Raw genomic sequence first — 15083 nt, 5'->3', positions numbered from 1 at the left:
CACTTATGCAATATGCGTACAACCATCGTTTGATTGCAAAACTTGCCCATTAGACTGGCGAATGGATGTATGCCTTGCCAACATCTCAACAATCGCTCCAGATATCCAGCAGGTAATGGAGTATATTGAAAACCATGAACGTGATTGTTCTGCAAAGCAATGGCGAATGCAATGCAAAAAGGAATCGCAGCGCAATAGGATTTCTGCACAGCCGTGAAAGATCTGCAACGTGTGACCTTTCACAACATCGCAGATTGCCTGCCCATTCAAATTACCGGTCCAACATTCGAGGAACATTACGGTCCCTTCGAGGATATGAATTGGATCGCTTTGCTTTTCTCACATGATGGCAACAATAGCCTCTTGGAACATTATGCATCTCAAGCAGCTGAAGAACTTCTGGACTGGAATCTCCAAGACCTGTAAGAAACTCACATTATTCTTGAATGGATTTTTTTCCATCTTTTTAGAATTTTTCCTTTAATTTTTTTATAATACACTTCAATCCTCCTACTTTGATATAATAACTTTCTAAGTATACTCAGACATTTGAACTCTATCCTCATTATTCCCCCTTACGTCTGCAGTCTAACCAGGAATCAGTTATGTATGGCCTATGCAAATACGCTATTTACTTCCAAAATTAACTTAAACCCGACACCCATTTAGAAACCACGTCTATTCTTTGTGCACACACCTCTCTGTCTGCCTGTTATTCACAAAGCCCTTTCACACAATTTTACTCAAAGTCAGCCTCTGCTCAGAACCTTACGATAAAAATGTAAAAAGACGACTTTGTTTAGGAACTGGTTGGCACAGTGTGGTAATCGTAAACTACCTTTATTTTCATTATACAATGTATTTATTCATGTCTAATAGCTATTCTGTAGGTCACATAGAACTGTAACATATAATGTGCAATTCAATGATGCAGGAGCTTCGATTTGACGTCAACAAAAGCAATTGGAGTTTGTCTAAGCTCGATGCCGTAGCTCTCTACACAAGAATGTTTTTTGAAACAGCTGAAGACAATAATGTACGGTTTGACTACAAAGGTAACGAATGTGCTTCTCAGAATTGAAATGTTTGTATTCATCCTCAAAGTTCCAATCTGGGCAGAACTAGTACCAATTCTGACACGCACCACATTGAATCTACTGTACAACAGATTGCTAACTATTTTACTGTTGTTAATTTTCTGCTACAAAAAAGCACTGCCAAGGTGCATAAAGTTTGATGACTACATTTTGCAATTTCTTTTTTATTTCTATCTTTTCTTAAATGATACATGTACTAATCATATCCTACCTTTATTTTCTTTATAGAATGAAGAGTCATTCAAGTGTAATAGCTATTGTTTATTTCACATGCAAATGTAACATGTAATATACAATTCACAGATGCCGGAGTTTACGTTTGAATGCAGCAGAAGTGGTTCAACTTTGCATCAGCTGGATACCCTAGCTCTTGCACCAGAGGGTCCAATTACGGCACTGAAATAAAGACACGTTCTATATAATTTTCAAACTCCATCCCTTTATTACACACAACCACTTTCTTAGACACAACTCATTTTACCATTTTCCTTCTCTGGCATTGCAACATTCTGCATTATATTCTTCACGATTATTCCTTGTTAGACCTGGCACCTTGGCGTGAGTCTCCCTTCCACTTTTTTGTCGCTGTGCCTCATGTGGTTTGCTGGTGTTAGCTGCTCAGAGCACTGTGCCACTGCCAACCAGTGCCACAGTGCAAGTGCTCCCTATTTAAAATGTATATGTTGGTTGGATTCCATGATTGGCTTATTTGGTTTACTGTCAGACCCCAGTAAAGTGCACCAGGAGTTCCCAGGGCTTGTAAATACAAATGCTGCTGGTGGGCTTGCAGCACTGGTTGTGCCACCCACAGAAGCGGCCTGGTAAAATGTATCTAAGGTCTGCCACTGCAGAACCTGCGTGCAGTCTGGTACTGTCATGCTGACTGGGCAAGTGCACCCACTTGCCAGTCCCTAAACCTTCCCTTAACTTCATATCAGTCACCCCTATGGTAGGCCAAGGGCAGGGTGCATTGTAAGCATAAGGTAGGATAAGCCCTGATGTGTGTGGCATGTCCTAATAGTGAATTACAGCCATTTTCGTTTTTCACTATTGTAAGGCTACCTGTTCTCCATAGGCCACAATGGACTGTCAGAATTGTTACATTCTATGATCCTAACAGACCCAGGGAACATGGTAGAAATTCGAATTTAGTATGCCTGAACTCAGAATAATAAAATACATCTCTTAGTAAAGTTAATTTTAATATTCTGTGTTTGCAAATACCACTTTTAGAAAGTTGGTATTTGCTTGCCTGACCATTTCAGCCCGACTCTTCTATGATGTGTATCTGCCTGTCTGGTTGTGTGAGTGACAGGGCTGGGGAAACCCAGAGGGGCAGGGCTAGGAAGCCTGCTGGTGAATAGGAAGATTGGCAGTCAGATGGGTGGAAGGAGTACACCTGGGCTCTGAATAGGGTTGTGCTCTGCTACCACAATGCTGGCTCCACCTCCTGCGGGGCAGCTGATGTCTCTGCCCTGCACCCTGAAAAGAAAGGCAGAGTCATGTCAACAGAGTGCTCAAGAACTGGTTTGGACTGGGCAAAGACCCCTCAACCCCAGAGGAACAAAGGAATTAGGGGTATAAGTATTGGGACCCTGCTCCCAAGAAATTAGATCCTGCTGAAACAAGAAGAACCTCTGCCAGAGGAGAAGGAACTGGGAAAGCTGTAGGAGGAGTACTGTCCCTGACCTGGGGGATTGGCCTGCAGTGGTTGCCTTTATGCTGAAGGAGAGGAGAAAGACTACTAAAGACTTTGCTTCAACTTGTGCTTTAAAAAGATCTCCAAGGGCTTGAACTGAGCTTGCCCCCTGAACGAAGTCCCAGGACCAGTGGACTTCACCCCCAGCTCCCCAGATTCTTTTGGAAGTGCCTGCTGCTGTTGTTGGGCCTTCTGAGGGACTGCGTGTCGCAAGGAGCTGTTGTCGCATCTCACAAAGGGTGTCGCCGCTGCAGCATCGCATCGAGTGGAAGCGTCTCGCATCATTCCGGAAGTGTCTCGCAACGCCGAAGAAGCGTGTCGCCATCGCAGCCATCGTAGCTGTCGCATTGCACCGCATCGAGAGAAGAGTCTCGCATTGAGGAGGAACCGTGTCGCCATCGCAGCCATCGTAGTTGTCGCATTGCACAGCAACCAGAAAAGCGCCTCGCATCCACGGAGAAGCGTGCCTCGCATCCACGGAGAAGGGGTGTTGCCGCTGCAGCATCGCATCGAGCGGAAGCGTCTCGCAACGTCGGAGAAGAGTACCGCTGCCAAGGCCGCTGTCGTCGCATCTCGTCAAGGGTGACGCCGCTGTAGCTGACGCATTGAGTCGAGTCTCCTCGCAACATCGGAGAAGCGTAACGCATCTGGAAGATCCCGTCTTTATTTCTTTTGCACCAAGAACTTCAAAGCATCTGCATCACTGCAACACTTTCGTTGCCCTGCGTGTCGCATCTGAGGTACATTGACTTAAAGTGTCGCATTTAAGAACTTAAGAGAAACTAAGCAATCTTCTACCAACTAAGCAACCGTATTGTGTATTTTTAATCGTTTAATGGTCTTGTGATAATCCTATATAAAGAATCCTTATTTTTAATATAAATACCTGTGTGGTGTCCATTTGTAGTGTTGTCACTTGGTTACTGTATGTGTTCACAAATGCTTAACCTATAATGCTCTGAGATAAGCCTTGTCTGCTCGCGCCAAGCTACCTAGAGGGTGAGCAGGGGTTGTTTTAGTAGTGTAACCCCTTACCCTGACTAGAGGAAAGGTTCCCTGCTTGTCACAAGTGCCTACCTGTGCCAACCAGAGAACCTGGATTCTAACATTCCTTTATTCCTGCTTCCTAAAACACTACATTCCACTCTTCAGACCAATAAAGATGAGTAGTTTGTTTCACACTCCCTGTATAGAATAAACGCTCACTAACACTACTTACACAGGTATGCTACAGTGGCAGTATCCTACGGCGCCCACAGCACATCACTTCACAGCAATAAACTCACGACTTACACTCACAGTTTCATCCCCGAGTCTTCATACCGATACCACTAAGTACTTTGCTTCCCACTCCCACTATACTCTAAACGCATACTAACACCACCTGCACAGATATGCTAAAGCGCCCACTATGCTACAGCGCCCAGAGCACATCACCTTACAGCACTCAGCTCACAATTTAGACGCACAGTTTCATCCCAGCCTGTACCGACACCTCAGCTCAGCACCATCTCACAGTGGGCAAACCAGCACTTTCACACCAGTAGGGATAAATAATTCGCTTCACACTCCCTCGATAGCACACCCTACCCACCCTACAAACCTTACAGCGCTCCTACTTTTTTCTCAGTTTCTCAGTTTTTCACCTTACTCGCTTCAACGGAATCACAAAATGGTGGCCAACACTTCATAGTTGCAACCGCTCGCACCGCTTGCAGCCAATCACCAGCAAGCTCGTAATGCCTCAGCCAATCAAATGGCAGAATTCCCAAATATCGATATCTGTAAATTTTGATATTTCTCAAAAACTACTTATTAGATTTACACCAAATAAACAAAAGTGTGCTTTCTAGACCAAGTCCCTTCTTCCTTCCATACTTGGGGTAATTCCGTTCACCCGTTCGACCTCTAGCCTTGTTTAAAGTTTCCTATAGAAATTTACATTGAAAAAACATGTTTTAGGACCCCCCTTTTTTCTCGGCCCCCTCTTCATGAATCACCCCCAAACTTTCAAAATAGGAGCGGATCTCAACAAAGAATTAGTTTTGAGAATTTCGCGAAGATTTGTCAATCGGCGCCAAAGTTAATGCGAATAGAATGTTGCCATTTTCCTATTGTAACTAGGTCCTAACTATAACTACCTACTGGGAACCACCAGTAGGTTATATTTATATATATATATATATTTGTCTCCACAAAATCAAAGTGTGGTTCTGGACAGAATACAGAATGATAATCCTTTGTGTAATAGTTTCATCTCATCATGATTAGGTCATAATTTGATAAGGTCACCACTAAGTTCCCATCTGTATTGGTGGAAGCATTTATGTTCTCTGCTAGCTGCAAAGGGGATATGTTCTTTTTCCTACTCCCTCTTCTGATTTTTCAATGTTTTTTGGTTTGTTTATTTGTTGGCCTCGACCCCTTCCTTTTGATGTTCTTTGGTCAATATACATTGTATTTCCTCTAAAAAAAAGTGGTTTTATCTCTTTCCTCTGATGTGCCTTCACCTTCACTGATATCCGTATCTGAATCACTTATTTCCTCATTGGGTGGTGGGAGTCTCATGGTTCAATTCAGTTGTTTTTATATAGTGATTGGCTACTCAACTGGGCCTCCCAGCGCTTGTTGCAACAACCTCACCGAACTACCATGATGAACCAATTGTTTAAAATCCGCTCTTCAGAAAAGGTGTATCTTTAAAGATTTTCTAAAGCAAACTTCCAACTGCTGACTTTTGAGGGTGGCGGGGAGGGTATTCCAAAGCATGAATACAAGGTACACAGAGGAGTGACCTTTGCTTCTCTCTTTTTTGATCTTCAGCACTGATACGAGGCCCTGATTGCTAGCTCAGAGAGACGTCCTTGGAACATGCGCGGTGAGTAAGTTCCAAATGATGAGTGTGCCTTTTCCATGGGTGGTTCTGATGAGTGATGCACAGAACCTTAAAGTGAATTCTCCTTTGGACTGGGAGCCATTGTAGGGTTCATAGGGCTGGTCTTGCTGATTGGTGCTTGTGTATATTGAGCAGGATTCTTGCAACTGTGTTTGGTGCCACTTGGAGCCTTTTTATCATGTATTTAGGACTCCCGTATGACTTGATGCAGGTTGTAAGTTGCACCAAAGAGAACGCACATCAGTAAGATGCGGTCCCCAGGAAAGCAGCACAGGTACACAGGCAGAGTGTCGGCCATTGACGAAGTAAGTGATTCTAAATATAGGAAGGGAGCACAATGCCCCTTCCTTCTGACAGTCCTTTTTATCTCCAGCTCTATGGATGCCCGCCAAAGCACATAGTCAACTTTTCATTTCTCCTTCTTTAGTGTGTGACTACAGGCCACCCTCCCCCCGGAGAGAACATGACATAATATTTCAACGTCAGAAATGTATGTGTTTTTTCTGCTTGTAAATGTCTGTTTTGTAATGCATATGTGTTTCATCCATATTTGCTAACTGTGCTCCATCCTGGGTTTTCAAGCACAACCTTGACAAATTGATTATGGACATTGTTCATTTTGTTCATAATCAATGGGGAATCGATCACTTGTACCTGTTGCCAGGGTCTGGGAGTTCTACCCGTCATTGGTTAAAATAACCCTCATTCATGTAGACAGGTAGTAGTGCGGTATATCTTGGTTCTCCGCCTACGTCAGATATGTGACAGCATCATTGTTGATTAAGTTAACGATTTATGTATACAAAAATAGAAATTATTGTTTTTGAAAATACTTTTTCAATGTCATTATGTATTTTTTGTGTGAGTTTGAAGTATACTGGTTATTTAAGAATCTTTTCAACAGTTGCACTTTTAACAATGCAGTTAATTATTTCATTGTTTTTTTTAAATGTTTAATTTTTTTACATTTAAAGGTAGCCTATTAATATTTAGGTATACTAAAAGTGTTAATTTAATTTCTTCAACAATATGTAATTATTTTAGTGGAGAGAAATAGCTCACCCCAAATACATGCACTCTACTCAATATTTGTAAAACTGGAATTCGAATAGTATATCTAACCTCCCAATAATGGATGCACTTTCCCAATATTTTTTAGATTGGAGTTAAGTTATAAAATGGTATTATTATAATAGAAAAAAGACACAATTTGATGTGGCAGGCATAGCCAATACCTGCACGTGTGTCAAAATTCGACTCCTTGTACTAAGAGGGCAAATCTAACTTTAAGCACCATGAGTTGCTTTTGACAAAATAGGTTCAGATCAGTTCAAGTTTCTTAATGTTTAGACTCTTGTCCTTAAAAGATAAATATGTAAATAAAGTTACAATCATGCATTTGATTTGACCCCCTCTCCTGGTCACCATCCTCCCAATTTCCTCTAATGCAAACTAAGGCCCTCCTGATGGCAGTCAGGCGTGCGCCCGGCCGCTATCATATCGGGATGGAGACAGCTCCATCCACCTTATTACGATCCAGCCGTGAAAGCGGTCAGAAACATGCCTTTTTCACAACTGCGGCTTCTGTGGCCTGGAAAAGGGGTGTAGCACAAGTCACAATTGAAAAAGTCATGTTTTTAAACTTCCATGCACTGTGTGGTGCATAGCACACAGTGCAAGAATTATGCCCCAAGTCCCCATAGCAGAGGCCACGGGGGAAAGGGGCTCTGCTAGAAGCTCCCAAATTCCCTTTCCATCTGCCTTTACATGGTGGTCTGACTGTGATGTGAAGGCAGAGGGAAAAGAAAAATCGTAATTCCTACGGCGTTACCTCCGCAAGCTCCACCCCTATTGTAGGGATTATGGTTGAACTGATGCTCCATAGGGCTCCTTTAACCTAAATAAAATCCACAATGCTAGCGGAATCCCCCTGAGGCAGCACCGGATTTAAAAATAACTCAATATAGTAATAAGGTGAACCGATTATTTATTCACCAGGAGTGTGCACTATTGGTTAGCACCCGCCAGCACAATGCCGTTCCAATACTTGGAATATACAAATGACAAAACACAGCACCAAGTGCACCACTCTATTCATGTAATACAAATAAATCCAAATTTTCAAGGTAGTACGTTTTCCAAAGAGTTCTTCTTTAATGTTCAGTTTAAAAATGTAAATATTTTGACAACAGCAAAAACAGCCGACGCGTTTCGTCCAACTTTGGACTTCTTCAGGGCTAAGGTCGTAGGTTGAAATATAAACACAAATGGTTTTGATTGGCTCAAATCGAAAATCTAACACAGTGTAGCTGGATATGGTACATCCATGGTATAAGATCAAAATCCTATATAGAAGAGGAAATGGATAGTACCATTTAAAATTCAGAAGTTCAAAAACGGTGTTCTCATAGCGTCAGTGACAGATCGTAGTCAAATGATAAGAACAAATTTGTCTTATCGTAGGATACCCGATTCAGTATCAAAAGGCGCAATGAAAGGCAGATGTCCGCTCCGTCCAGAGACAGCAACCTGTTGAAGGTGTTGGTCAGCCCCTCCAATCACGACGCTCTGAGCGACCACATCATGATGTGGCGGTCGGATTACTAGCCTGGCTGTCAGGAGGACCACCACCAAAGGCCTGTTGATGGCAGTCTGCCCAACATTTTAATCAGGCCCTAAGTCTTCTTGTCATACCAGATAACACCTAAATCTTGTATGCACAATATCTATACAATCCCTTCTTACCTGGGCCCCTGGACTCTGGGGAGTATGCAACTAAAGAATCTTTGATGAAGGCTCTTTACATCACTAACCCAAGAATGTTTTAAAAAATTTAGCCAAGGCACACACAACATCTAAAAGTTCAATGCCCAACTAAAGTGCTTCATTGCGATGATTATATCATATTTATTAAAAATGGGGTTTAAAATCAAGTGAGGAGTCCTATAAAAATTAAACAAGTGAACTTTAAAATTTTGAAACCTCAAACCACATGTGCAGTCATTCTCTGCATCCACAAAAGCGCTGTATTTCTCAGCCCTTAAATGTCGGATATTCAAAGCTACCTGGAATTTCAGTAGTAATAAACATAAATGGGCAACAGGAAGTGCTGATATGTACAGGAATGCCCTCCTGTTTTACCAGGATTCTAGCATATACTTTTCAGACAGTTAAATTAGAGTTAAAATGGTATACCCTCCAATATACTGTAAGATGGTGTGTTATTAGTTAAGGGTGGTGACTATCTACCTTACATAATAAACACAATCCTAGTCAGAAGCATTACAGTCACTAAATTAACCTGAGTTAAACTCCCTTATAGTTATGGTACAGAGAAGACAGGCTTAACTTAGTTGTAATGTGTACAGTATTTATGCAGTACCAAAACAGTAATAAAGTGAAAACACAAGCCAATAAAAATCCCAAACTAATTTAGATTAAATAGAGAAAGCAAGGCACCCTGATCTGTCTGGTTTAACAGGTTTCCAGTCCTCTGGACGTCTTTGCAGCCAAAATGTCTCTAAGTCTCAGGTTATCAGAGATGATAAGAGAAGGCCAGCCAAACACATCCATGGTTTTCAGGACCTCAGGAAAAGAACTTGAATGACAGGACTCACTCCAGGTGAGGCCACCAGCTAGGTCCTGGGCAGTTCCAGGTGGGACTGGTCAGCTAAAATGTTCAGGAAAGACCTCTTGCAGCTTGTTGTGTCCCTTTAGTTCAAACACGGGGTCAGACTTATGACCCTTGGAGTCCACTTCTTTGTCCTGGGTAAAAAAGAGAGCAGGCCCAGTCTTTAAGGGCTCTCCTAAGGTCTCAAACAGCAGCTTCAGTCCTCTTCTGATCTTTTTCAGGTCCAGTAGTGTTCTAAGGAGTGTACTGCATATGCCACATTAAGTCCTGTCACCAGCTTGCGGGTGCTTCTGGCTCCTCCCTGACCAATGGAATGAAAGTTACCAGGGATTACCCTTCCCACTCTTGCATCATTTCACCTGTGCCCTAACGCAGACAATCCTACAATCTCCCTCACTGGTTAAACCCAAGATGATGAAACCCTTCTCCCTTTGTACACAGCCTGCATGCCCACCCCACAGCTGTGGCCAGGAAAATGAGCAACCTCTCCTCTGTTGTCCACTAGGGTTAGTGCCTTCCTGACATGGGGGTAAAGGAAGCAGCCAGTCAAGGTGTAATATGAAACTTTCCTGTCATAGGGAGGTCTTATTGAAGTTCCTAGGCATTGCCCAATAGTCACCCTGCCAGAGGACCAAACACCTCCTAATTAGGCATGGGAAGAACTTGTGGAGCTTTACTCTGCATTATATATATACAGTATATTTTTAGGACCTAGTTTCCATAGGAAAAGCATTTTTTGTTTTGGCAATAACTTTGGGGCAGCTTGACGAATCTTAATGACATTTTCCAAACTAATACAACATTCAGTTCAGATGCTACCTTGAACATTTTGGGGCGATCGTCAAGCAGAGGGTGAGAACCAGAGGGTGCTTAAAAGCATGTTTTTCCCACGGTAATTCTTATAGGACCTTTAGACATAGCTACAGCGCAAACTGCTGACGGAATTACACCAAATTTGGTAGGAAGGTAGGTGTTGGTTCAAGGAAGTGCCTTTTTGTGATTTGGTGTAAACCAGTTCAGTGGTTGCTGAGAAATGTAAAGATATTCCCAGTTGTCTTTGTAGGGATGCAGTGGACCTGCTACCCCTCCTGATCTTGTGCTGAGATTTGATTTGCTATCAACACTTCAATCCAGGAAGTGTTAGAAACATCTTGTGACTCGGTAGAACTGAGTCACGAGAAAAAGATTTTAAAAAAAGAAAAGGGGGAAGGGTAAAAACACCCAGATCATCCAAAGCCTCTTTGGGGGGGGGGGTCCTGTAAGAACACCCGAGGGCCAAAATTGCATATTTTCAAAAATAATTCAGCTGGAGTTGCGTTTGATCTGCGACTCCCACTGAAATGTTTAAAAAGTGCAGGCTTCCGGGGCATTGTGGAAATAAGCAGGAGGGGGCGCATGGGGCCTCCTAGAATGACTGCCACCTCTCCAGGGCATCTTTCTTTATTTATGTGCAGGCTTGCCTGCCTGCCCCCTGCAGTCCCGGGGAATGCCATCTCCCTGGTGCTAATCATAATAGAAATGCGGGGGGCCCGCTTGTCCCCCCTACTGCCCTGGAGACAGCCACCTCCCTGGGGCTAAATATTTTTAATGCAGGGGAGCTTTGACCCCCCACTGCCCTGGGACCGCCACCTCCCCGGGGCTAAATGTTATGAATGTGGGGGTGCTCTGCCCCCGCAAACCCAGGGACCACCACCTCCACGGGGCACACTGTATTTTTTTATGTAATGCTGGGGAGGCAGTAGGGCCTCCCACGCTTCCAGGGTGCATACTTTATTAATAAAAAAAAAGGAGGGGAGGAACATTGGCCTCCCCCAAAGCCTCGGGGACCGCCAACCCCGGGCACAAATACAATAATGAAGGGGATCTGTTGCAGACCCCAGGACCCCAGGGACCACCACCTCCTTGGGACTAAAGTTAACATTGGAGGGTGCCCACCCCTGGGACAATGCAGTTTGTCTCACACCATCCATAGCAATCTCTCTGCCTTCAGCAAGTAAACATTAATGCTCTTGCTTGATAAAAGCAGAGGAATTGTTGGTTTCCCTGTCTGCTGGTAAGCGAGCAGGGAAACAGACACATTGCTTTGGGATCCTGGGAGCAGCTCCCTTGGTCTCAAAGCAATGGTAGCTCCTGTGGGAGGTAGGGAGCAGGCAGGGACCACAGGGGCCTAGAGGCTCTCCTCACGGTCCCCAACATTGGCAGTGGGTGCCTGGATTGGGACCAGGGCACCCACACTACATTTCGGGCCCCAGAAGGGGGGTCACTCAGACTCCTTGCTTTAAATATAACAATTTAAAAAATGAAAAAGCTGGGCCCTGGAGATGGGGTCCCTGTGGCCGAAAAAGGCCTGGGCGTAGCCTCTCTACCTTTGTTTTGTTTTTTAGAAACACTAATTTTAAAAAGGGGTAGACTCCACGGGATGGGGTCCACAGGGCCAACATGGTCTAAGGAAGGGGGCCCCCTTCCTAATTTTTTTAAATGTTAAAAGCATGCAACTCGCCAGAGGCCCTGCCCCCTTTCTGCTGTTTGGAGCATGAAGTCTACCTTACTCCTGAGGGAGCTTGGGGGCCAATTAGCCCCCCTGGTACCTCTTGTAAGTCCTACACAGCAGGATTCCTGAGAGCTGGTAGGAGGCCCAGTCCCCTTTACCCACCACTCTTCAAACATGACTACTAGTTAAAAAACCATAGAACTTCACTGAAAAAACACCTTAGGACCTAGTTTCCATTGGAAGAGCATTTTTTGACTTGCCTATAACTTGATGTCATTTGACCAATCTGCATGACATTTTCCCCAAAAAGTGTCAAAGTAGGTTCTGTGTGTCATGGAAAGTTTGGGGGTGATCTGTGCTGTGAGGACCGAGAAATAGGGGTGCAAAATAAAGGTACGTTAGTAATGTAATTCCGATAGGAATGCGTTGTCAAACCTACAGCCACTGCTGGACGGAATTACACCAAATTTGACATAAAGGTTGAAGTTGTTACAGAGATTGTGCGTTTTGTTATTTGGTGTAAATCCGTTCAGCAGTTTTTGAGAAATGTATAGATATATCCCTGGCCACAGATATTTTGTGACAATTTCGCCAATAATCATGACTGCGCACTCTAACAGGAATACTGTGATTGGCTGGACACAACCTGTCAGAAAGTTTTCTGTGAAAGCAAACAGAGGTTGTCAGGTTGTAGGTACTCTGAACCCATGTTGGTGAAACATTAATCTTAGTGACACAAGTTATATGTACAAAATAGATCTGTTTAATCACACACCATATTCATGTTGATGTCACGACTGCCAGCGCAGACCCCCCATGTACCATCACAGGGATGTTGTGACTATTGTGATGTCATCACAAATTTTGGTGAAAATATAAAAAAATTATATATATTGTACATACTCGCCAGTCACCGTCCCACACATGTATGCACTCACAAAATCACTCAAACACTTATACGCCTGTTTACATACCCACTCACACACTTATACATTCAGTCACATACCCATTCAGGTACTCATGCACCCACTTACAGACTCACTCAGAGAGTGATGCACCTATGTACAGACCCCATCAGAGACTCATGGACCTACTTAGATACACACTCATAGACTCATGCATATAGTCTCATACTCACTGAGAGGTGATAATGTACTTTATTCGAGTTCAAAATTCATGAAGTCATAAAAGCAACAGGTTCATGACAATGAAAAAGTATTCCACAATAAAAAAAAAAAAATTATAAATATATACAAGGGTTTTTAAAAATTGATTAAACTTTTCCTTTTCCTTAAAATACTTTTTAAAAAACCCAGCATTGATAACACACAATATTCATCATTTAAAGAAGCTAAAAACAGTATAGCTGGGCGACATTGTCTCCATGATCCATGTGTTTTTTAAGAGTGGCTTGATCCATCTTGATCTTTCCAACGAATAAAATTTACAAAAACAGATTACATGCAGAGTTGATTGGGTAGACAAGTTATCACACGGGCATTTGGAAAGATTTCTACCCCAGTCATTTACTGTGGGAAAAGTGACTAGGCGAAAAAAAAGTCAAACCTAAATCTAGTTAATAAATAACGGTCAAATCCCCCCAGACACCAATTTAAATAAGGCTGTATGGTATAAGAGACTAGTGTAAGTTGATGTTGCTGTACAAGTTTTTTATTTAGTTATACTCCTAGTCTAAGAGATTCTACATGATACCAACACATCTCCTTCAAGTTCTTGCCAGTAATCCTGCACATTGACTCAGGTTGGTGGTAAAACTCAGGTCTTCCAAGATCCCTAGTGAAATTACATATATACTTCAACCATGGTATCCTGGAGACCCTATCCAGCCCCATACAGTCCTTGATAATGTTTCTATTTAACAATAGGTCCGGCGAAGTCCATACTCTATACCAGAGCAATACTGGTTGTATACTAATCAGATCGCTCACATAGCGCACTCCCAACTCTGCATGACAGTTAAAAACAGGGGTGCTAGCAGGGGTTGCCAAGATAAATCTAAGGAATGCGTTCTCTACCTTTTGTAATGAGGAAGAATTATATATCCCCCAAATACCTGCCCCGTATATGGCTGTGCTAATACACATTGCCTGATAGATTTTTAACAAGATCGCTGGTGGTCTCTTACCCAGCTTTTTCGAAAAAGACATAAGTGCAGCAGTAGCTCTCTTAAATATCAAAGTCCTATTTCTGATGGCTGGCCCCCAGGACCCTGATTCTTCGAGGACTATACCCAGGTAGGAAAAAGTTTTCGTTGAGGCAAGTTTCTCCTTCCCCACATACAAACGACACTCTTTTTTCTTAGATCTACCTCAGGACATTGCAAATGTTTTAGATACATTAAGTTTTAACCCCCTGTTGTTCATAAAATTTAAGTAGGTATCCAGGGCAGTTTGAAGACCTCTTTGAGTCCGAGACATGATCACCGCGTCATCTGCATATAAAAGGGACGCGATTTGTTGCTGATTAACCTGTGGAGAATCGCGTACCACAGCAACTAACTCTTTTTCTAGGTCGTTAATGTACAAATTAAACAAAAATGGGGCGAGTACGCACACTTGCCTTACTCCCCGCTTTACATAAAAAGGCTTGGTGCATTCACCTTTGGTACCGTATCTAACTTTCGCCCTGGCCCCAACGTACAATTGTCTTAAAAAGGAGATAAGCACTTCGTCCACCTTCATGTCCCTCAAGATCTGCCACAATCGATTATGAATGACACAATCGAAGGCAGCGCTTAGATCGACAAACACTACAAAAAGTTTGCCTTCTTTAGCCTGGGTGTATTTACCTGAAAGTAGTGTAAAATTTAGGACCTGTTCCAAGGTGCCACGGCCCTCACAAAAGCCATATTGTACCGGGGATAAGATGTTAACCTCTGCAGCCCATAGTTGTAATCGATTCAAAATAACTCGCCCTGTAACTTTCATAAATGAGTCCAGTAGGGATATAGGACGGTAACATGAGGGTTTTTCCCGGTCCCCTTTTTTAAATATAGGTATAATTATAGTGTCTGCCCAGGTGTCGATAAAGCCCAACTCGCAACTAGCATCCAACACACGCGTGAGTAGAGGTGACCAGAGCTCAGGCTGATTTTTAAATAGGTCTATAGGGACACCATTTGCGCCTGGCGCTTTGTTGCCCTTGCTCTGAGTGATTGCATCTGAAATTTCGGCTACTGTGACAGCTAGCTTGATCGGGACGAAGTTACCCTCCATTTGGCCCTGGATATCACTCCCCAGCTCTACCAA

The sequence above is a fragment of the Triturus cristatus genome, chromosome 5_2, assembly GCF_964204655.1.
Source record: "Triturus cristatus chromosome 5_2, aTriCri1.1, whole genome shotgun sequence".
NCBI lineage: Eukaryota > Metazoa > Chordata > Amphibia > Caudata > Salamandridae > Triturus > Triturus cristatus.
Note: the sequence above shows the minus strand (reverse complement) of the source record.